The sequence below is a fragment of the Ranitomeya variabilis genome, chromosome 1 (genome assembly GCF_051348905.1).
Source record: "Ranitomeya variabilis isolate aRanVar5 chromosome 1, aRanVar5.hap1, whole genome shotgun sequence".
Taxonomy (NCBI): domain Eukaryota; kingdom Metazoa; phylum Chordata; class Amphibia; order Anura; family Dendrobatidae; genus Ranitomeya; species Ranitomeya variabilis.
Genome location: NC_135232.1, coordinates 1166983210 through 1167007130, shown reverse-complemented (window position 1 = coordinate 1167007130; position 23921 = coordinate 1166983210). Strand labels below are relative to the sequence as shown.

Here is a 23921-nt window from a genome sequence, read left to right as displayed (position 1 = left end):
AGTGTGGTGTAGGTGATGGAGTGTGGTGTAGGTGATGGAGTGTGGTGTAGGTGATGGAGTGTGGTGTAAGTGATGGAGTGTGGTGTAGGTGATGGAGTGTGGTGTAGGTGATGTAGTGTGGTGTAAGTGATGGAGTGTGGTGTAGGTGATGGAGTGTGGTGTAGGTGATGGAGTGTGGTGTAGGAGATGGAGTGTGGTGTAGGAGATGGAGTGTGGTGTAGGTGATGGAGTGTGGTGTAGGTGATGGAGTGTGGTGTAGGTGATGGAGTGTGGTGTAAGTGATGGAGTGTGGTGTAGGTGATGGAGTGTGGTGTAGGTGATGTAGTGTGGTGTAGGAGATGGAGTGTGGTGTAGGTGATGGAGTGTGGTGTAGGTGATGGAGTGTGGTGTAAGTGATGGAGTGTGGTGTAGGTGATGGAGTGTGGGGTAAGTGATGGAGTGTGGTGTAGGTGATGGAGTGTGGTGTAGGTGATGGAGTGTGGTGTAAGTGATGGAGTGTAGTGTAGGAGATGGAGTGTAGTGTAGGTGATGGAGTGTGGTGTAAGTGATGGAGTGTGGTGTAGGAGATGGAGTGTGGTGTAGGTGATGGAGTGTGGGGTAAGTGATGGAGTGTGGTGTAGGTGATGGAGTGTGGTGTAAGTGATGGAGTGTGGTGTAAGTGATGGAGTGTAGTGTAGGAGATGGAGTGTAGTGTAGGTGATGGAGTGTGGTGTAAGATGGAGTGTGGTGTAGGTGATGGAGTGTGGTGTAGTGATGGAGTGTGGTGTAGGAGATTGAGTGTGGTGTAGGTGATGGAGTGTGGTTAGGAGATGGAGTGTGGTGTAGGAGATGGAGTGTGGTGTAGGTGATGGAGTGTGGTGTAGGTGATGGAGTGTGGTGTAGGTGATGGAGTGTGGTGTAAGTGATGGAGTGTGGTGATGGAGGTGTGTGTAGGTGATGTAGTGTGGTGTAGGTGATGGAGTGTGGTGTAGGTGATGGAGTGTGATGTAGGTGATGGAGTGTGGTGTAGGAGATGGAGTGTGTGTAGGAGATGGAGTGTGGTGTAGGAGATGGAGTGTGGTGTAGTTGATGGAGTGTGGTGTAAGTGATGGAGTGTAGTGTAGGTGATGGAATGTGGTGTAAGTGATGGAGTGTAGTGTAGGTGATGGAGTGTGGTGTAGGTGATGGAGTGTGGTGTAGGTGATGGAGTGTGGTGTAGGTGATGGAGTGTTGTGTAGGTGATGGAGTGTGGTGTAGGTGATGGAGTGTGGTGTAGGTGATGGAGTGTGGTGTAGGTGATGGAGTGTGGTGTAGGAGATGGAGTGTGGTGTAAGTGATGGAGTGTGGTGTAGGTGATGGAGTGTGGTGTAAGTGATGGAGTGTGGTGTAAGTGATGGAGTGTGGTGTAGGTGATGGAGTGTGGTGTAAGTGATGGAGTGTTGTGTAGGTGATGGAGTGTGGTGTAGGAGATGGAGTGTGGTGTAGGAGATGGAGTGTGGTGTAGTTGATGGAGTGTGGTGTAAGTGATGGAGTGTGGTGTAGGAGATGGAGTGTGTTGTAGGTGATGGAGTGTGGGGTAAGTGATGGAGTGTGGTGTAGGTGATGGAGTGTGGTGTAGGTGATGGAGTGTGGTGTAAGTGATGGAGTGTGGTGTAAGTGATGGAGTGTGGTGTAGGTGATGGAGTGTGGTGTAGGTGAAGGAGTGTGGTGTAGGTGATGGAGTGTGACGTAGGTGATGGAGTGTGGTGTAAGTGATGAGTGTGGTGTAAGTGATGGAGTGTGGTGTAGGTGAGGGAGTGTGGTGTAGGTGATGGAGTGTGGTGTAGGTGAAGAAGTGTGGTGTAGGTGAAAGAGTGTGGTGTAGGTGATGGAGTGTGGTGTAGGTGATGGAGTGTGGTGTAAGTGATGGAGTGTGGTGTAGGAGATGGAGTGTGGTGTAGGTGATGGAGTGTGGGGTAAGTGATGGAGTGTGGTGTAGGTGATGGAGTGTGGTGTAGGTGATGGAGTGTGGTGTAAGTGATGGAGTGTGGTGTAAGTGATGGAGTGTGGTGTAGGTGATGGAGTGTGGTGTAGGTGAAGGAGTGTGGTGTAGGTGATGGAGTGTGACGTAGGTGATGGAGTGTGGTGTAAGTGATGGAGTGTGGTGTAAGTGATGGAGTGTGGTGTAGGTGATGGAGTGTGGTGTAGGTGATGGAGTGTGGTGTAGGTGAAGGAGTGTGGTGTAGGTGAAAGAGTGTGGTGTAGGTGATGGAGTGTGGTGTAGGTGATGGAGTGTGGTGTAAGTGATGGAGTGTGGTGTAAGTGATGGAGTGTGGTGTAGGTGATGGAGTGTGGTGTAGGTGAAGGAGTGTGGTGTAGGTGATGGAGTGTGAGTAGGTGATGGAGTGTGGTGTAAGTGATGGAGTGTGGTGTAAGTGATGGAGTGTGGTGTAGGTGATGGAGTGTGGTGTAGGTGATGGAGTGTGTGTAGGTGAAGGAGTGTGGTGTAGGTGAAAGAGTGTGGTGTAGGTGATGGAGTGTGGTGTAGGTGATGGAGTGTGGTGTAAGTGATGGAGTGTGGTGTAGGTGATGGAGTGTAGTGTAGGTGATGGAGTATGGTGTAGGTGATGGAGTGTGGTGTAAGTGATGGAGTGTGGTGTAAGTGATGGAGTGTGGTGTAAGTGATGGAGTGTGGTGTAGGAGATGGAGTGTGGTGTAGGTGATGGAGTGTGGTGTAGGTGATGGAGTGTGGTGTAGGTGATGGAGTGTGGTGTAGGTGATGGAGTGTGGTGTAAGTGATGGAGTGTGGTGTAGGAGATGGAGTGTGGTGTAGGTGATGGAGTGTGGTGTAAGTGATGGAGTGTGGTGTAGGTGATGGAGTGTGGTGTAGGTGATGGAGTGTGGTGTAAGCTGATGGAGTGTGGTGTAAGTGATGGAGTGTAGTGTAGGAGATGGAGTGTAGTGTAGGTGATGGAGTGTGGTGTAAGTGATGGAGTGTGGTGTAGGTGATGGAGTGTGGTGTAGGTGATGGAGTGTGGTGTAGGTGATGGAGTATGGTGTAGGTGATGGAGTGTGGTGTAAGTGATGGAGTGTGGTGTAGGTGATGGAGTGTGGTGTAGGTGATGGAGTGTGGTGTAGGTGATGTAGTGTGGTGTAGGAGATGGAGTGTGGTGTAGGTGATGGAGTGTGGTGTAGGTGATGGAGTGTGGTGTAGGTGATGGAGTGTGGTGTAGGTGATGGAGTGTGGTGTAGGTGATGGAGTGTGGTGTAGGTGATGTAGTGTGGTGTAGGAGATGGAGTGTGGTGTAGGTGATGGAGTGTGGTGTAGGTGATGGAGTGTGGTGTAGGTGATGGAGTGTGGTGTAAGTGATGGAGTGTGGTGTAGGTGATGGAGTGTGGTGTAGGTGATGTAGTGTGGTGTAGGAGATGGAGTGTGGTGTAGGTGATGGAGTGTGGTGTAGGTGATGGAGTGTGGTGTAAGTGATGTAGTGTGGTGTAGGTGATGGAGTGTGGTGTAGGTGATGGAGTGTGGTGTAGGAGATGGAGTGTAGGTAGGTGATGGAATGTGGTGTAAGTGATGGACTGTAGTGTAGGTGATGGAGTGTGGTGTAGGTGATGGAGTGTGGTGTAGGTGATGGAGTGTAGTGTAGGTGATGGAGTGTGGTGTAGGTGATGGAGTGTGGTGTAGGTGATGGAGTGTGGTGTAGGTGATGGAGTGTGGTGTAGGAGATGGAGTGTGGTGTAAGTGATGGAGTGTGGTGTAGGTGATGGAGTGTGGTGTAGGTGATGGAGTGTGGTGTAGGTGATGGAGTGTGGTGTAAGTGATGGAGTGTGGTGTAGGTGATGGAGTGTGGTGTAGGTGATGGAGTGTGGTGTAGGAGATGGAGTGTGGTGTAGGTGATGGAGTGTGGTGTAAGTGATGGAGTGTGGTGTAGGTGATGGAGTGTGGTGTAGTGATGGAGTGTGGTGTAAGTGATGGAGTGTGGTGTAGGTGATGGAGTGTGGTGTAGGTGATGGAGTGTTGGTGTAGGAGATGGAGTGTGGTGTAGGAGACGGAGTGTGGTGTAGGTGATGGAGTGTGGTGTAAGTGATGGAGTGTGGTGTAGGAGATGGAGTGTGGTGTAGGTGATGGAGTGTGGGGTAAGTGATGGAGTGTGGTGTAGGTGATGGAGTGTGGTGTAGGTGATGGAGTGTGGTGTAAGTGATGGAGTGTGGTGTAAGTGATGGAGTGTGGTGTAGGTGATGGAGTGTGGTGTAGGTGAAGGAGTGTGGTGTAGGTGATGGAGTGTGACGTAGGTGATGGAGTGTGGTGTAAGTGATGGAGTGTGGTGTAAGTGATGGAGTGTGGTGTAGGTGATGGAGTGTGGTGTAGGTGATGGAGTGTGGTGTAGGTGAAGGAGTGTGGTGTAGGTGAAAGAGTGTGGTGTAGGTGATGGAGTGTGGTGTAGGTGATGGAGTGTGGTGTAAGTGATGGAGTGTGGTGTAGGTGATGGAGTGTGGTGTAGGTGATGGAGTGTAGTGTAGGTGAGGAGTATGGTGTAAGTGATGGAGTGTGGTGTAGGTGATGAAGTGTGGTGTAGGTGATGGAGTGTGGTGTAAGTGATGGAGTGTGGTGTAGGTGATGGAGTGTGGTGTAAGTGATGGAGTGTGGTGTAGGAGATGGAGTGTGGTGTAGGTGATGGAGTGTGGTGTAGGTGATGGAGTGTGGTGTAAGAGATGGAGTGTGGTGTAAGTGATGGAGTGTGGTGTAAGTGATGGAGTGTGGTGTAAGTGATGGAGTGTGGTGTAAGTGATGGAGTGTGGTGTAGGAGATGGAGTGTGGTGTAGGTGATGGAGTGTGGTGTAAGTGATGGAGTGTGGTGTAAGTGATGGAGTGTGGTGTAAGTGATGGAGTGTGGTGTAGGTGATGGAGTGTGGTGTAAGTGATGGAGTGTGGTGTAAGTGATGGAGTGTGGTGTAGGAGATGGAGTGTGGTGTAGGTGATGGAGTGTGGTGTAAGTGATGGAGTGTGGTGTAGGAGATGGAGTGTGGTGTAGGTGATGGAGTGTGGTGTAGGTGATGGAGTGTGGTGTAAGAGATGGAGTGTGGTGTAAGTGATGGAGTGTGGTGTAAGTGATGGAGTGTGGTGTAAGTGATGGAGTGTGGTGTAAGTGATGGAGTGTGGTGTAGGTGATGGAGTGTGGTGTAAGTGATGGAGTGTGGTGTAAGTGATGGAGTGTGGTGTAGGAGATGGAGTGTGGTGTAGGTGATGGAGTGTGGTGTAGGTGATGGAGTGTGGTGTAAGAGATGGAGTTTGGTGTAAGTGATGGAGTGTGGTGTAAGTGATGGAGTGTGGTGTAAGTGATGGAGTGTGGTGTAAGTGATGGAGTGTGCTGTAAGTGATGGAGTGTGGTGTAGGAGATGGAGTGTGGTGTAGGTGATGGAGTGTGGTGTAAGTGATGGAGTGTGGTGTAGGTGATGGAGTGTGGTGTAGGTGATGGAGTGTGGTGTAGTAGATGGAGTGTGGTGTAGGTGATGGGGATTATAGTGTTGGTGATTTGGTGTAAGTGATGGAGTGTGCTGTAAGTGATGGAGTGTGGTGTAAGTGATGGAGTGTGGTGTAAGTGATGGAGCGTGGTGTAGGTGATGGAGTGTGGTGTAAGTGATGGAGTGTGGTGTAGGTGATGGAGTGTGGTGTAGGAGATGGAGTGTGGTGTAGGTGATGGAGTGTGGTGTAAGTGATGGAGTGTGGTGTAAGTGATGGAGTGTGGTGTAGGAGATGGAGTGTGGTGTAGGTGATGGAGTGTGGTGTAGGTGATGGAGTGTGGTGTAGGTGATGGAGTGTGGTGTAGGTGATGGATTGTGGTGTAAGTGATGGAGTGTGGTGTAGGAGATGGAGTGTGGTGTAGGTGATGGAGTGTGGTGTAAGTGATGGAGTGTGGTGTAGGTGATGGAGTGTGGTGTAGGTGATGGAGTGTGGTGTAAGTGATGGAGTGTGGTGTAAGTGATGGAGTGTAGTGTAGGAGATGGAGTGTAGTGTAGGTGATGGAGTGGGTGTAAGTGATGGAGTGTGGTGTAGGTGATGGAGTGTGGTGTAGGTGATGGATGTGGTGTAGGAGATTGAGTGTGGTGTAGGTGATGGAGTGTGGTGTAGGAGATGGAGTGTGGTGTAGGAGATGGAGTGTGGTGTAGGTGATGGAGTGTGGTGTAGGTGATGGAGTGTGGTGTAGGTGATGGAGTGTGGTGTAAGTGATGGAGTGTGGTGTAGGTGATGGAGTGTGGTGTAGGTGATGTAGTGTGGTGTAGGTGATGGAGTGTGGTGTAGGTGATGGAGTGTGATGTAGGTGATGGAGTGTGGTGTAGGAGATGGAGTGTGGTGTAGGAGATGGAGTGTGGTGTAGGTGATGGAGTGTGGTGTAGGTGATGGAGTGTGGTGTAGGTGATGGAGTGTGGTGTAAGTGATGGAGTGTGGTGTAGGTGATGGAGTGTGGTGTAGGTGATGTAGTGTGGTGTAGGAGATGGAGTGTGGTGTAGGTGATGGAGTGTGGTGTAGGTGATGGAGTGTGGTGTAAGTGATGGAGTGTGGTGTAGGTGATGGAGTGTGGTGTAGGTATGAGTGTGGTGTAGGTGATGGAGTGTGGTGTAAGTGATGGAGTGTGGTGTAGGTGATGGAGTGTGGTGTAGGTGATGGAGTGTGGTGTAGGAGATGGAGTGTGGTGTAGGTGATGGAGTGTGGTGTAAGTGATGGAGTGTGGTGTAAGTGATGGAGTGTGGTGTAGGTGATGGAGTGTGGTGTAAGTGATGGAGTGTGGTGTAGGTGATGGAGTGTGGTGTAGGAGATGGAGTGTGGTGTAGGAGATGGAGTGTGGTGTAGTTGATGGAGTGTGGTGTAAGTGATGGAGTGTGGTGTAGGAGATGGAGTGTGGTGTAGGTGATGGAGTGTGGGGTAAGTGATGGAGTGTGGTGTAGGTGATGGAGTGTGGTGTAGGTGATGGAGTGTGGTGTAAGTGATGGAGTGTGGTGTAAGTGATGGAGTGTGGTGTAGGTGATGGAGTGTGGTGTAGGTGAAGGAGTGTGGTGTAGGTGATGGAGTGTGACGTAGGTGATGGAGTGTGGTGTAAGTGATGGAGTGTGGTGTAAGTGATGGAGTGTGGTGTAGGTGATGGAGTGTGGTGTAGGTGATGGAGTGTGGTGTAGGTGAAGGAGTGTGGTGTAGGTGAAAGAGTGTGGTGTAGGTGATGGAGTGTGGTGTAGGTGATGGAGTGTGGTGTAAGTGATGGAGTGTGGTGTAGGAGATGGAGTGTGGTGTAGGTGATGGAGTGTGGGGTAAGTGATGGAGTGTGGTGTAGGTGATGGAGTGTGGTGTAGGTGATGGAGTATGGTGTAAGTGATGGAGTGTGGTGTAAGTGATGGAGTGTGGTGTAGGTGATGGAGTGTGGTGTAGGTGAAGGAGTGTGGTGTAGGTGATGGAGTGTGACGTAGGTGATGGAGTGTGGTGTAAGTGATGGAGTGTGGTGTAAGTGATGGAGTGTGGTGTAGGTGATGGAGTGTGGTGTAGGTGATGGAGTGTGGTGTAGGTGAAGGAGTGTGGTGTAGGTGAAAGAGTGTGGTGTAGGTGATGGAGTGTGGTGTAGGTGATGGAGTGTGGTGTAAGTGATGGAGTGTGGTGTAAGTGATGGAGTGTGGTGTAGGTGATGGAGTGTGGTGTAGGTGAAGGAGTGTGGTGTAGGTGATGGAGTGTGACGTAGGTGATGGAGTGTGGTGTAAGTGATGGAGTGTGGTGTAAGTGATGGAGTGTGGTGTAGGTGATGGAGTGTGGTGTAGGTGATGGAGTGTGGTGTAGGTGAAGGAGTGTGGTGTAGGTGAAAGAGTGTGGTGTAGGTGATGGAGTGTGGTGTAGGTGATGGAGTGTGGTGTAAGTGATGGAGTGTGGTGTAGGTGATGGAGTATGGTGTAAGTGATGGAGTGTGGTGTAGGTGATGGAGTGTGGTGTAGGTGATGGAGTGTGGTGTAAGTGATGGAGTGTGGTGTAGGTGATGGAGTGTGGTGTAAGTGATGGAGTGTGGTGTAGGTGATGGAGTGTGGTGTAGGTGATGGAGTGTGGTGTAAGTGATGGAGTGTGGTGTAGGTGATGGAGTGTGGTGTAGGAGATGGAGTGTGGTGTAGGTGATGGAATGTGGTGTAAGTGATGGAGTGTGGTGTAAGTGATGGAGTGTGGTGTAGGTGATGGAGTGTGGTGTAGGTGATGGAGTGTGGTGTAGGTGATGGAGTGTGATGTAAGTGATGGAGTGTGGTGTAGGTGATGGAGTGTGGTGTAAGTGATGGAGTGTGTTGTAAGTGATGGAGTGTGGTGTAGGTGATGGAGTGTGGTTTAGGAGATGGAGTGTGGTGTAGGTGATGGAGTGTGTGTAAGTGATGGAGTGTGGTGTAGGTGATGGAGTGTGGTGTAAGTGATGGAGTGTGGTGTAGGTGATGGAGTGTGGTGTAAGTGATGGAGTGTGGTGTAGGAGATGGAGTGTGGTGTAAGTGATGGAGTGTGGTGTAAGTGATGGAGTGTGGTGTAGGTGATGGAGTGTGGTGTAGGAGATGGAGTGTGGTGTAAGTGATGGAGTGTGGTGTAGGTGATGGAGTGTGGTGTAGGAGATGGAGTGTGGTGTAAGTGATGGAGTGTGGTGTAAGTGATGGAGTGTGGTGTAGGAGATGGAGTGTGGTGTAGGAGATGGAGTGTGGTGTAGGTGATGGAGTGTGGTGTAGGTGATGGAGTGTGGTGTAAGTGATGGAGTGTGGTGTAAGTGATGGAGTGTGGTGTAGGAGATGGAGTGTGGTGTAAGTGATGGAGTGTGGTGTAAGTGATGGAGTGTGGTGTAAGTGATGGAGTGTGGTGTAGGTGATGGAGTGTGGTGTAGGAGATGGAGTGTGGTTGTCACGATATGGTATGAAATATCATAAGTTAGTTTTCCTGCTAGCATGCGGGGGCTAAACCCCCCTTCTCTCTGGTTCTCTTTCTTTCCCTGTGTTTCTAGCTGTCTGTGTAGAAGAGCTAGCCTTGTGGGGGAGTTTTATTGACGAAAGGCATTTTACGACCCCCATTTCCTGTAGTAGTAAGTGCTCAGCTTTAACAGTTAGAGAAACTTCTAGAACCCATGCGGTCCTTTGTTCGGTTATTGTGAGATATTAGACAAACTATTTAGGATAGTGGGATGATAAATACATATTCTTTATCTCCGTCGAAGCATCTACCCATCACTCTAAACACCGTCGCCTAACTCCATCGGGGGAAGAAGTAGGGATTGCTCTGTAAATAATAGGACATATTTGATCTCCTTAGAAAGCTCATGTTAATACAAGCTCTATGCTGGGTGTGATATGACTCTGATATGTACTGGGACGGAGTTATAAGCATTAGACCAATTTGTACCCAAGTTACTCAGACTGAAAGGTAGGAGGATCTGGAAAAGCCAGCCCTTTCTGTGAGGTCACAGACTGTAGATTATAAAGTTGTGGCCAGATCTCCCGGGTCAGTCTTCTTCTTCTCTTTTCCTGTGAGCCCTGAGCAGCACATCCAATGAGCTGGGATGTCTGGCTGACTGCCATGCAATGATCTGAGAAATGTGAGTGTTATCGTTTCTTCCTTTAATCCTTTTATTTTCATAATTACCTTGTACATATTTGCAATTGTCTCATTTGTAACATCTTTGTAAAATATTTTATAAACACTGCCTAAAATCATTTATGGGGTATCCTATTTAATACTAGTTCGTTCTTCCTGCCCTAAACCGTACCCTGTCTCTGAAGGGAATTACGCTACTGTTTTTTGGGGTTTGCTCCAGACCCGTTCAATTGGAGCTGGTGGCAGCGACCGTGTGCCGGCTTTTGGGGGGTCACTGTAGCGACTGCGGCTTGATAATTATTGTTCCTGCCTGAGCGGGAGTAGTTATCGCATCGCTGCAGTACACCCAATAGCCAGTACATAGCAGGCAGCGTTTCTGGCGACTAATTACCCCAGGTGCAGTACCTAATCTGACCTGACAGAAAGGGGGGCGCCAGAGAGCTGCAAGGTTTAAGTGGAACTGTAAGCGGGATACACAAATCCCTGCAGTTCATGGTATATTGAAGAGCAGTGGGATACCTAAAATAAGCCCCTGCTGTAAACTAAGAGGTCAATAGCCTCGTGTGTGTTTTTTTTTCATCACATTGTGGCAGTGGAGAGAGGATAAGCCCCCTGCACATGTGATAGCCGTCTGCTGGTCTAAGGTCACCCCCGTCCGTGACAGATTGTGGGCAGCGGCTAAGGGATCCTGACAGTCACGGAGTGAATCGTGACATATTGGTGGCAAGGCGGTGGGATATTAGAGCATTAGTGATTTGGTTTGAGCAATCATTCCTCTCACTAAAAACTTGCAGAAACTTCTTGCGAGAACTCTGCACAAATAAGTTTGGAGAACGAACTCAGTGTTTATTAGTTGTGAGACAATTGTGTACTGGTGATTATCCCCTCCCTTTTTCTTCGTTTTTCTATCCTATCTTTTATTTGGCAACCATGGCAACGAAAGGAGAAGCCTGGTACAACCAGCAGAAGAAGGACACTCTTGCTGGGATATGCACGTATCATGGCCTGAACCCCCAGAGCATGACCAAGACTCAAATGGTCGCTGAACTGGTGCAATGGGAAGCCGCTCTAGACCACTCACAGAGCCCAGAGGCCGCAGATGCCAGCACCAGCGAACGTGGTGCTGCAGCAGAGGTTCAACCACTGAATACGGGCCCTACTGGCAACCAGGGGGGCGCAGACCTCCGCCTGCAGCTGGCTCTGCAACAATGCTCCGCAGATGACCTAGAGAGACGTCTGCAGCTGATCCAGCAATACCAGGAGCGAGCCGAGCGAGAGGCCCAGCGAGAGGCAGAGAGAGCTGAGCGAGAGGCTGAGAGAGCCGAGCGAGAGGCCCAGGCCCAGCGAGCCGAGCGCCAAGCCCAGCGAGAACATGAACTGGAGATGCTCCGGCGGGGGGGGACGCCTTCCACTGCCCAGAGCCGTGAGCCCAGCAGCGCTCAGATACCACAGCCCCGGCCCGACCACTTTCCTGTTATGGAAAAGGATGGGGACTTGGACACGTTTCTGCGGGCCTTTGAGAAAGCCTGCAGACAGTACCAGCTGCCTACACAAGAATGGGCACGGTACCTGACACCAGGGCTGAGAGGAAAAGCCCTGGAGGCGTTTGCTGCACTCCCTCAAGAACAAGATGGTGACTATGAGGCCATCAAGCAGGCTCTCATAGCTAAGTACCAGCTTACACCCGAGGTGTACCGTAAAAAGTTTCGGACCCTCCTACGTGGCCCACACGACAGTTACAGTGATGTGGTGCATAGACTGGGGACCCACTTTGACCAGTGGACCCAAGGACTGTCAGTGACCACCTTTACACAGCTGCGAGACCTGATGATCAAAGACCAGTTCTTCCGTCTTTGCCCAACTGAAGTGCGACAGTTCGTGATGGACAGAGAACCCAACGATGTGACGAAAGCAGCGCAGATTGCCGATGCCTATGAGGCCAACCGTAGATCGGAAGTGCGGAAGCCAGTCACCACCAGCTGGAGAGGGGGTAAGCCTGCAGCCAACGCCAGTACCCCTGCCAGCCAACACACCAGAGGTCCTGTCCCCGTGGCCAACAGCACCAGACCTACCACCGAACTTCGCCAGTGTTACCACTGCAGGCAGACTGGACACCTCAGTCACCAATGTCAAGCCAAGCAGAAGAACTCCTCATCCCAGGCCCCAGGGCCTAATGCAGCAGTTCTTTTGGTGGGTGGTGTGGCTGGGAGGGTGTGTGACAACGTACAGCCCGTCACTGTGGGAGGTCGTGTTGCTACAGGCCTCAAGGACACCGGGGCTGAACGAACCCTCATCCGACCCGAACTGGCGGCCCCTGAAGAAATCATTCCGGGGAAAACCCTAACTGTCACTGGGATTGGGGGCATCAGCTGTCCCTTGCCAATGGCCCGGGTTTTTATTGATTGGGGTGCTGGGAGCGGGGTGAAGGAAGTGGGGCTGTCTGATAATTTGCCCACTGATGTTTTGTTGGGGACTGATTTGGGGAGGTTGTTTGCATACTACATCCCTGACACCCCTCCCCAATCTGCTAATAAGGGTAAAGTTAACCCTGGTGATGATGATGATGATGGGAAATCGCATGTGTTACCTGACCATGCTTTATCTTGTAATGATGCATCTGTTAACCAATTTTTCCCTAGGATTGATGGTGAAAATGTTGTACCTGTGCCAACTGTACCTGATAACGCTGTTTCTATGAAAGTTGATGTGTCCATAGGTACAGGAGTGCTCAGCCAAGTCGCTCTGCAGAGTGAGACGGCTGAGGAACCCCTAGCAGGGGCAAGTGTCGGTGCTACCGGAAATGGGGAAATACATGGGAACCGTGAGGAAGGTGATGCCATGCAATTGACCAGTGCCACCGAGGAAGGTAACTGGCCCCTAAGTAGCAATGCTCCTGAGGTAATGGGGGTGGATGGGGAGGTAGAGCCCATAGCAGCGTCGGCTGTTGGGTCTGTAGAAATCCCCGGGGAGACAGCCTACATAGCTGCTGTCACCCGCAGTCAGAGTGCCCGGAACGCAGATACCTGTCTGCCTTCCGGACCCTCCTCAGTCATCAGTGTGACTGAACCAGAGGTGGACCCAGTGCAGGTCCCAGAGGGCTCCCGTGGGGAAGGGACCCTGACATCGCTTTTGGCTTCCCCTAGCCAGGAGTTTCAGGCCGCTCTACACACAGATACGAGCCTAGAGAGTTTGAGACAACTCGCCGGGACGTCATTCTCTGAAACTGATAAGGAGAAGGTGTTCTGGGAAGGAGGAAGGTTGTACCGGGAGACAGTACCCGGAGAATCACAAAAGGAGTGGTTGAGGGAAAGACAGCTGGTCGTCCCACAGCAATTCCGGGGTGAGTTGTTGCGGATTACCCATGAGATCCCGCTAGCTGGACACTTGGGTATCAGCAAAACTAAGGCCCGGCTGTCTCAACACTTCTATTGGCCTAAGATGGGGACAGATGTGTCAAACTACTGCCGCTCCTGTGTCACCTGTCAAAGAGTGGGGAAGGCGGGGCCTGCTCTTAAGGCTCCCCTGATCCCTTTGCCAGTGATAGAGGAGCCTTTCCAGAGGATTGCGGTGGACATTGTGGGCCCGCTGGCCGTCACCAGCAGCTCTGGAAAGCAATATATTCTTACTGTGGTAGACTACGCTACCCGGTACCCAGAGGCAGTAGCTCTGTCGTCAATTAGGGCAGATAAGGTGGCGGATGCCCTGTTGGCCATCTTTTCACGTGTAGGATTTCCCAGGGAAATGCTTACTGATCGAGGGACCCAATTTATGTCTCACCTAATGGAGGCTCTCTGTAAGAAAATGCAGGTGAAGCACCTGGTATCGAGTGCGTATCACCCACAGACCAATGGCTTGTGTGAACGTTTCAATGGTACCCTCAAACAGATGCTACGCATGCTGGTTGAGACACAAGGGCGCGACTGGGAGCGGTACCTCCCACACCTGCTATTCGCTTACAGAGAGGTTCCGCAGGCCTCGACGGGGTTCTCACCCTTCGAGCTCCTGTACGGCAGGCGAGTCCGGGGACCCCTTGGGTTGGTAAGAGAATCCTGGGAAGAGGAGCCGAACCCTTCTGAAGTGTCCATAGTGGAGTATGTCATGCGCTTCCGTGACAAGATGCAGACCTTGACGCAGTTGGTGCATGACAACATGACGCAGGCTCAGGCTGATCAGAAGCACTGGTACGACCAGAACGCCCGGGAGCGGACTTACCACGTGGGTCAAAAGGTGTGGGTGCTGGTTCCGGTACCAACGGATAAGCTTCAGGCAGCCTGGGAGGGCCCGTACGTCGTCCACCAACAGCTCAACCCGGTCACCTACGTGGTCACCCTTGACCACACTCGGGGTAGGCGAAAGGCCTTTCACGTCAACATGATGAAGGCTCATCACGAACGTGAACCTTTCATCCTACCGGTCTGCAGCGCACCCGAAGACGGGGAGGAAGACGCCCTCCTGGACATGCTGGCCCAAGCCAAGGCCCGTGGGTCCATTGAGGACGTGGAGGTAAGCGCCTCGCTAGATGAACCACAGCGGTTGCAGTTGCAAACCACACTGGAACCCTTCCGGGTCGTGTTCTCCAACCGGCCTGGACGGACTGAGTTAGCCGTCCACGAGGTGGACACCGGGAACCACGCCCCACTACGGCGAACACCCTATCGAATCTCTGACCAGGTGCAGCAGATTATGCGCCAGGAGATCGATGAGATGTTACAGCTGGGGGTGATTCGACGGTCAAAGAGCGCGTGGGCCTCACCTGTAGTTCTCGTGCCAAAGAAGGACCGGACCACCCGGTTCTGCGTGGACTACAGGGGGCTCAACGCCATTACAGCCTCTGACGCGCACCCAATGCCGCGCATCGAGGAGCTGCTTGAGAAGTTAGCTGGCGCAGAATACCTGACAATAATGGATCTGAGTCGCGGATACTGGCAGATTCCCCTGAGCCCCGAGGCGCAGGAGAAGTCCGCCTTTATCACACCCTTTGGACTGTACGAGTCCACGGTCATGCCCTTCGGCATGAAGAATGCCCCTGCCACTTTTCAGCGGATGGTCAATCTCCTGCTTCAGGGACTGGAGAAGTACGCCGTGGCGTACTTAGATGACATTGCCATCTTCAGTCCCTCCTGGGATGAACACCTGCAGCATCTCGAGGAGGTGCTCGGGCGAATTCACCGAGCAGGACTGACTATCAAGCCGGGAAAGTGCCAGATGGGCATGAGGGAGGTTCACTACCTGGGGCACCGGGTAGGTGGAAACACCCTGAAACCGGAGCCTGACAAAGTGGGCGTGATCGTGAACTGGCCCACTCCCAGGAACAAGAAACAGGTGATGTCCTTCCTGGGCACTGCAGGGTACTATAGGCGCTTCGTGCAGCACTATAGTAGCCTGGCAAAACCTTTGACGGACCTCACCAGGAAGAAGCTACCCCACATCGTCAACTGGACAGATGGCTGTGAGGGGGCCTTCCAGGCGTTGAAAACAGCACTGTGCAACGCCCCTGTGTTGAAAGCAGTCGACAGCAGTCGACCGTTCTTGGTACAGACCGACGCCAGCGAGTTTGGCCTTGGTGCTGTGCTCAGCCAGGTTGACTCGGAGGACCAAGAGCACCCCGTGTTGTACCTGAGCCGGAAACTTTTGCCGAGGGAAGTGGCCTACTCCACCATCGAGAAGGAGTGCCTGGCCATAGTCTGGGCTCTGCAGCGCTTGCAGCCCTACTTGTACGGTCGCACCTTCACAGTGGTGACCGACCACAACCCTCTGCGCTGGCTAAGCACCATGTGTGGAACCAATGGCAGGTTGCTACGCTGGAGCCTTGCCCTTCAGCAATTTGACTTCACCATTAAGCACAGAGCGGGCAAAGAGCATGGTAATGCAGATGGACTTTCCCGTCAGGGTGAACCCACGGACGTGCGCATGGAGGCATACCGAGAGGTCCTGCCGCCGTAGCGCACGCTAAAAGGGGGAGGTGTCACGATATGGTATGAAATATCATAAGTTAGTTTTCCTGCTAGCATGCGGGGGCTAAACCCCCCTTCTCTCTGGTTCTCTTTCTTTCCCTGTGTTTCTAGCTGTCTGTGTAGAAGAGCTTGCCTTGTGGGGGAGTTTTATTGACGAAAGGCATTTACGACCCCCATTTCCTGTAGTAGTAAGTGCTCAGCTTTAACAGTTAGAGAAACTTCTAGAACCATGCGGTCCTTTGTTCGGTTATTGTGAGATATTAGACAAACTATTTAGGATAGTGGGATGATAAATACATATTCTTTATCTCCGTCGAAGCATCTACCCATCACTCTAAACACCGTCGCCTAACTCCATCGGGGGAAGAAGTAGGGATTGCTCTGTAAATAATAGGACATATTTGATCTCCTTAGAAAGCTCATGTTAATACAAGCTCTATGCTGGGTGTGATATGACTCTGATATGTACTGGGACGGAGTTATAAGCATTAGACCAATTTGTACCCAAGTTACTCAGACTGAAAGGTAGGAGGATCTGGAAAAGCCAGCCCTTTCTGTGAGGTCACAGACTGTAGATTATAAAGTTGTGGCCAGATCTCCCGGGTCAGTCTTCTTCTTCTCTTTTCCTGTGAGCCCTGAGCAGCACATCCAATGAGCTGGGATGTCTGGCTGACTGCCATGCAATGATCTGAGAAATGTGAGTGTTATCGTTTCTTCCTTTAATCCTTTTATTTTCATAATTACCTTGTACATATTTGCAATTGTCTCATTTGTAACATCTTTGTAAAATATTTTATAAACACTGCCTAAAATCATTTATGGGGTATCCTATTTAATACTAGTTCGTTCTTCCTGCCCTAAACCGTACCCTGTCTCTGAAGGGAATTACGCTACTGTTTTTTGGGGTTTGCTCCAGACCCGTTCAATTGGAGCTGGTGGCAGCGACCGTGTGCCGGCTTTTGGGGGGTCACTGTAGCGACTGCGGCTTGATAATTATTGTTCCTGCCTGAGCGGGAGTAGTTATCGCATCGCTGCAGTACACCCAATAGCCAGTACATAGCAGGCAGCGTTTCTGGCGACTAATTACCCCAGGTGCAGTACCTAATCTGACCTGACAGAAAGGGGGGCGCCAGAGAGCTGCAAGGTTTAAGTGGAACTGTAAGCGGGATACACAAATCCCTGCAGTTCATGGTATATTGAAGAGCAGTGGGATACCTAAAATAAGCCCCTGCTGTAAACTAAGAGGTCAATAGCCTCGTGTGTGTTTTTTTTTCATCACATTGTGGCAGTGGAGAGAGGATAAGCCCCCTGCACATGTGATAGCCGTCTGCTGGTCTAAGGTCACCCCCGTCCGTGACAGATTGTGGGCAGCGGCTAAGGGATCCTGACAGTCACGGAGTGAATCGTGACAGTGGTGTAGGTGATGGAGTGTGGTGTAGGAGATGGAGTGTGGTGTAGGTGATGGAGTGTGGTGTAGGAGATGGAGTGTGGTGTAGGTGATGGAGTGTGGTGTAAGTGATGGAGTGTGGTGTAAGTGATGGAGTGTGGTGTAGGAGATGGAGTGTGGTGTAGGTGATGGAGTGTGGTTTAGGAGATGGAGTGTGGTGTAGGTGATGGAGTGTGGTGTAAGTGATGGAGTGTGGTGTAGGTGATGGAGTGTGGTGTAAGTGATGGAGTGTGGTGTAGGTGATGGAGTGTGGTGTAAGTGATGGAGTGTGGTGTAGGTGATGGAGTGTGGTGTAAGTGATGGAGTGTGGTGTAGGTGATGGAGTGTGGTGTAGGTGATGGAGTGTGGTGTAAGTGATGGAGTGTGGTGTAAGTGATGGAGTGTGGTGTAGGAGATGGAGTGTGGTGTAGGTGATGGAGTGTGGTGTAAGTGATGGAGTGTGGTGTAGGTGATGGAGTGTGGTGTAGGTGATGGAGTGTGGTGTAGGAGATTGAGTGTGGTGTAGGTGATGGAGTGTGGTGTAGGAGATGGAGTGTGGTGTAGGAGATGGAGTGTGGTGTAGGTGATGGAGTGTGGTGTAGGTGATGGAGTGTGGTGTAGGAGATGGAGTGTGGTGTAAGTGATGGAGTGTGGTGTAGGTGATGGAGTGTGGTGTAGGAGATGGAGTGTGGTGTAAGTGATGGAGTGTGGTGTAAGTGATGGAGTGTGGTGTAAGTGATGGAGTGTGGTGTAGGAGATGGAGTGTGGTGTAGGAGATGGAGTGTGGTGTAGGAGATGGAGTGTGGTGTAGGTGATGGAGTGTGGTGTAGGTGATGGAGTGTGGTGTAGGTGATGGAGTGTGGTGTAAGTGATGGAGTGTGGTGTAGGTGATGGAGTGTGGTGTAGGTGATGTAGTGTGGTGTAGGTGATGGAGTGTGGTGTAGGTGATGGAGTGTGATGTAGGTGATGGAGTGTGGTGTAGGAGATGGAGTGTGGTGTAGGAGATGGAGTGTGGTGTAGGTGATGGAGTGTGGTGTAGGTGATGGAGTGTGGTGTAGGTGATGGAGTGTGGTGTAAGTGATGGAGTGTGGTGTAGGTGATGGAGTGTGGTGTAGGTGATGTAGTGTGGTGTAGGAGATGGAGTGTGGTGTAGGTGATGGAGTGTGGTGTAGGTGATGGAGTGTGGTGTAAGTGATGGAGTGTGGTGTAGGTGATGGAGTGTGGTGTAGGTGATGGAGTGTGGTGTAGGTGATGGAGTGTGGTGTAAGTGATGGAGTGTGGTGTAGGTGATGGAGTGTGGTGTAGGTGATGGAGTGTGGTGTAGGAGATGGAGTGTGGTGTAGGTGATGGAGTGTGGTGTAAGTGATGGAGTGTGGTGTAAGTGATGGAGTGTGGTGTAGGTGATGGAGTGTGGTGTAAGTGATGGAGTGTGGTGTAGGTGATGGAGTGTGGTGTAGGAGATGGAGTGTGGTGTAGGAGATGGAGTGTGGTGTAGTTGATGGAGTGTGGTGTAAGTGATGGAGTGTGGTGTAGGAGATGGAGTGTGGTGTAGGTGATGGAGTGTGGGGTAAGTGATGGAGTGTGGTGTAGGTGATGGAGTGTGGTGTAGGTGATGGAGTGTGGTGTAAGTGATGGAGTGTGGTGTAAGTGATGGAGTGTGGTGTAGGTGATGGAGTGTGGTGTAGGTGAAGGAGTGTGGTGTAGGTGATGGAGTGTGACGTAGGTGATGGAGTGTGGTGTAAGTGATGGAGTGTGGTGTAAGTGATGGAGTGTGGTGTAGGTGATGGAGTGTGGTGTAGGTGATGGAGTGTGGTGTAGGTGAAGGAGTGTGGTGTAGGTGAAAGAGTGTGGTGTAGGTGATGGAGTGTGGTGTAGGTGATGGAGTGTGGTGTAAGTGATGGAGTGTGGTGTAGGAGATGGAGTGTGGTGTAGGTGATGGAGTGTGGGGTAAGTGATGGAGTGTGGTGTAGGTGATGGAGTGTGGTGTAGGTGATGGAGTGTGGTGTAAGTGATGGAGTGTGGTGTAAGTGATGGAGTGTGGTGTAGGTGATGGAGTGTGGTGTAGGTGAAGGAGTGTGGTGTAGGTGATGGAGTGTGACGTAGGTGATGGAGTGTGGTGTAAGTGATGGAGTGTGGTGTAAGTGATGGAGTGTGGTGTAGGTGATGGAGTGTGGTGTAGGTGAAGGAGTGTGGTGTAGGTGAAAGAGTGTGGTGTAGGTGATGGAGTGTGGTGTAGGTGATGGAGTGTGGTGTAAGTGATGGAGTGTGGTGTAAGTGATGGAGTGTGGTGTAGGTGATGGAGTGTGGTGTAGGTGAAGGAGTGTGGTGTAGGTGATGGAGTGTGACGTAGGTGATGGAGTGTGGTGTAAGTGATGGAGTGTGGTGTAAGTGATGGAGTGTGGTGTAGGTGATGGAGTGTGGTGTAGGTGATGGAGTGTGGTGTAGGTGAAGGAGTGTGGTGTAGGTGAAAGAGTGTGGTGTAGGTGATGGAGTGTGGTGTAGGTGATGGAGTGTGGTGTAAGTGATGGAGTGTGGTGTAGGTGATGGAGTATGGTGTAAGTGATGGAGTGTGGTGTAGGTGATGGAGTGTGGTGTAGGTGATGGAGTGTGGTGTAAGTGATGGAGTGTGGTGTAGGTGATGGAGTGTGGTGTAAGTGATGGAGTGTGGTGTAGGTGATGGAGTGTGGTGTAGGTGATGGAGTGTGGTGTAAGTGATGGAGTGTGGTGTAGGTGATGGAGTGTGGTGTAGGAGATGGAGTGTGGTGTAGGTGATGGAATGTGGTGTAAGTGATGGAGTGTGGTGTAAGTGATGGAGTGTGGTGTAGGTGATGGAGTGTGGTGTAGGTGATGGAGTGTGGTGTAGGTGATGGAGTGTGATGTAAGTGATGGAGTGTGGTGTAGGTGATGGAGTGTGGTGTAAGTGATGGAGTGTGTTGTAAGTGATGGAGTGTGGTGTAGGTGATGGAGTGTGGTGTAGGTGATGGAGTGTGGTTTAGGAGATGGAGTGTGGTGTAGGTGATGGAGTGTGGTGTAAGTGATGGAGTGTGGTGTAGGTGATGGAGTGTGGTGTAAGTGATGGAGTGTGGTGTAGGTGATGGAGTGTGGTGTAAGTGATGGAGTGTGGTGTAGGAGATGGAGTGTGGTGTAAGTGATGGAGTGTGGTGTAAGTGATGGAGTGTGGTGTAGGTGATGGAGTGTGGTGTAGGAGATGGAGTGTGGTGTAAGTGATGGAGTGTGGTGTAGGTGATGGAGTGTGGTGTAGGAGATGGAGTGTGGTGTAAGTGATGGAGTGTGGTGTAAGTGATGGAGTGTGGTGTAGGAGATGGAGTGTGGTGTAGGAGATGGAGTGTGGTGTAGGTGATGGAGTGTGGTGTAGGTGATGGAGTGTGGTGTAAGTGATGGAGTGTGGTGTAAGTGATGGAGTGTGGTGTAGGAGATGGAGTGTGGTGTAAGTGATGGAGTGTGGTGTAAGTGATGGAGTGTGGTGTAAGTGATGGAGTGTGGTGTAGGTGATGGAGTGTGGTGTAGGAGATGGAGTGTGGTGTAGGTGATGGAGTGTGGTGTAGGAGATGGAGTGTGGTGTAGGTGATGGAGTGTGGTGTAGGAGATGGAGTGTGGTGTAGGTGATGGAGTGTGGTGTAAGTGATGGAGTGTGGTGTAAGTGATGGAGTGTGGTGTAGGAGATGGAGTGTGGTGTAGGTGATGGAGTGTGGTTTAGGAGATGGAGTGTGGTGTAGGTGATGGAGTGTGGTGTAAGTGATGGAGTGTGGTGTAGGTGATGGAGTGTGGTGTAAGTGATGGAGTGTGGTGTAGGTGATGGAGTGTGGTGTAAGTGATGGAGTGTGGTGTAGGTGATGGAGTGTGGTGTAAGTGATGGAGTGTGGTGTAGGTGATGGAGTGTGGTGTAGGTGATGGAGTGTGGTGTAAGTGATGGAGTGTGGTGTAAGTGATGGAGTGTGGTGTAGGAGATGGAGTGTGGTGTAGGTGATGGAGTGTGGTTTAGGAGATGGAGTGTGGTGTAGGTGATGGAGTGTGGTGTAAGTGATGGAGTGTGGTGTAGGTGATGGAGTGTGGTGTAAGTGATGGAGTGTGGTGTAGGTGATGGAGTGTGGTGTAGGTGATGGAGTGTGGTGTAAGTGATGGAGTGTGGTGTAAGTGATGGAGTGTGGTGTAGGAGATGGAGTGTGGTGTAAGTGATGGAGTGTGGTGTAGGTGATGGAGTGTGGTGTAAGTGATGGAGTGTGGTGTAGGAGATGGAGTGTGGTGTAGGAGATGGAGTGTGGTGTAGGTGATGGAGTGTGGTGTAGGTGATGGAGTGTGGTGTAAGTGATGGAGTGTGGTGTAGGTGATGTAGTGTGGTGTAAGTGATGGAGTGTGGTGTAGGTGATGGAGTGTGGTGTAAGTGATGGAGTGTGGTGTAAGTGATGGAGTCTGGTGTACGCATATTAGCAAGAAGGGGAGAACCCATGTTTAGTTCCCTCTCTCGCATGCCATAAAACTTAAACTTTTAATAGTAAATCTAAAATGCATACGGGGTTATATTAAAACGATGTCCCTGATTTGTCTGCATTTTATTGATTTTAAAGATAACTTATTATATTTATTCAATCGATGGCACCGGGGTGTCATCACTATCTAGCAGAATAGGACAAACAATTTATAGCACATATCACATGTTTCACCGCATTAGCGGTGTCATCAGGGGTTGGGACAAAGGCATGGATGGCGGCTGGCCAGACACACCTCCTATGTATAATTTTTGTTTGCATAGTCACAACCAATGTGAATAGTTGTATCTAAAATGCAGAAAATGCATGGATAGAACTTCTTCACCTTCCTATTATCACTTCAGATTTCCCTTGCTCTGTTCTTGCAGGGGTTAATCAGTCCTGTTTGTCTCCCGCAGCTCTCTGTCCTGAGTTTTCTCAGCTGTGCTGAGTCCATCACTTCCCTCTGGTTCTTTTGTTAGCTTCAGTTGTTGTCAGTGATAGCTTGCAACTACCTGGTTTGGAGCTGGAGGAACGAGCTGAGTAAAGAGCATATGTTTGGAGTTGTTTCAGGAGATGTCTGCTTGTAGTTGGTTTGTGTGTGTGTCTCCCAGTCTCTATATGGTTTGCCTCACCCTCTACTTCCCACTCGATTGCTTGATAGTGTTTTCATATGATTGTGGTTTTCATTTGTCCCTGTCCGTTTCCCCTCTGTGTCTTTACATTAGACCTGCGTTCCTGCTATCCTACTCACTAATCAGGGTGGTACTGAGGGTAAGACAGAGATAGGAACATGATCGCCACACGAGGTGAAATAACCCATCTTTGGACGCCAGGGAAGCACAAGGTGGTGCAGGGAAAGTAACAGGGTTGCCCCCTTGTATCCCTCCCTGGTGGCAGAGCTCTCTTTCCCATCTCTCTCGCCGTGTGCCATTTTTCTTTGGGTAGAAGCGCAACACCCACTGTCTCCTATGAATTGCAAACTCGCAATCGATATCGTCGTGATGACGTGGTGCCTTAGGATTGAATAACAATAGCGGCTGCATCATGCTGACGCCTAGCACTCCGATTGGTGAATTCCTATGCTGACGTTCTCCATTCTGATTGGTCATCTACTTCAGTTAAGTCTCGCTGACATCTGCTATTTTGATTGGACAGTCGTTTGTGCTGACGGCTGCTTCTCCAATTGGTCAGCTATTTGGCCATTCAGAATGACTGTATTCGGGACACATTATTCTTATACCAGTTAGGTACACGATACTTCATTAGGTCACACTGACATCAATATGGTGCAATGAAGACTTTAGCAAACTCTGTGCTAAACGCAAGACTGTATGATCCTATCATATGATGGACACGTCACAGCTATTAGGATAAAGTGTTGTGTAATGTGCACACGTACAGTGGGGAAAATAACGATTTGATACTCGCCCAATTTTGTAGTTTTCCCACCTACAAAGAATGGAGAGGTCTGTAATTGTTATCGTAGGATTTTTACATAATTAATTTGCATTTTACTGCATGAAATAAGTATTTGATACAATAGAAAAACAGAGCTTAATATAAGGTCCAGAAACATTTGCTTGCAGTTGCAGAGGTCAGATGTTTCCTGTAGTTCTTGACCAGGTTTGCACACACTGCAGCAAGAATTTTGGCCCCCTCCGCCATACAGATCTTCTCTAGATCTTTCAGGTTTTGGGGCTGTCACTGAGCAACATTGAGTTTCAGTTCCCTCCAAAGATTTTCTACTGGGTTCAGGTCTGGAGACTGGCTAGGCCACTCCAGAACCATGAAATACTTCTACAGAGCCACTCTTTAGTTGCCATGGCTGTGTGTTTTGGGTAATTCTCATGCTGGAAGACCAAGCTACGACCCATCTTTAATGCTCTTACTGAGGGAAGGAGGCTGTTTCCCAAAATCTCACGATACATGACCCCCATCTATCCTCTCTTCAATACAGTGCAATCGTCCTGAACCTAGCATATTACTAACAGTAATGTTTGAGGCTGTGGTCCCATCTCCCTTCAGGTCATTTGCCAGGACCTCCCGTGTTGTTCTGCGCTGATTCCTGACCTTTCTCAGAGTCATCCTTACCCCACGAGACATGATCTTGCATGGAGCCCCAGACCGAGGAAGATTGACAGTCATCTTGTCTTTCTTCCATCTACTATATAATTGTCTAAGGGTCACTTCCATCTGTCTGTCTATCTGTCACGGAAATCCCAAGTCGCTGATTGGTAGCGGTCAAACGGCCACGACCAATCAGCAACGGGCACAGTGCAGCTGCGAAATGGCCGTTCCCTACTCCCCTGCCGTCAGTGCCCGCTCCATACTCCTCCAGTCAGCACTCACACAGGGTTAATGGCAACGTTAACGGACAGCGTTATGCCGCGGTGTAACGCACTCCGTTAACACTGCTATTAACCCTGTGTGACCAACTTTTTACTATTGATGCTGCCTAGTAAAAAGATCTAATGTTAAAAATAATAATAAAAAAAAAAATCATT

General features: G+C 50.4%; 1 protein-coding gene across 1 annotated transcript in view; it reads left to right on the top strand.

The window, feature by feature from the left end:
• The window catches only part of LOC143801336 (matrix metalloproteinase-21-like), a 119124-nt gene that overhangs the window by 6381 nt on the left and 88822 nt on the right, over positions 1-23921 (top strand). The gene's annotated exons all lie outside the window — the stretch shown is intronic.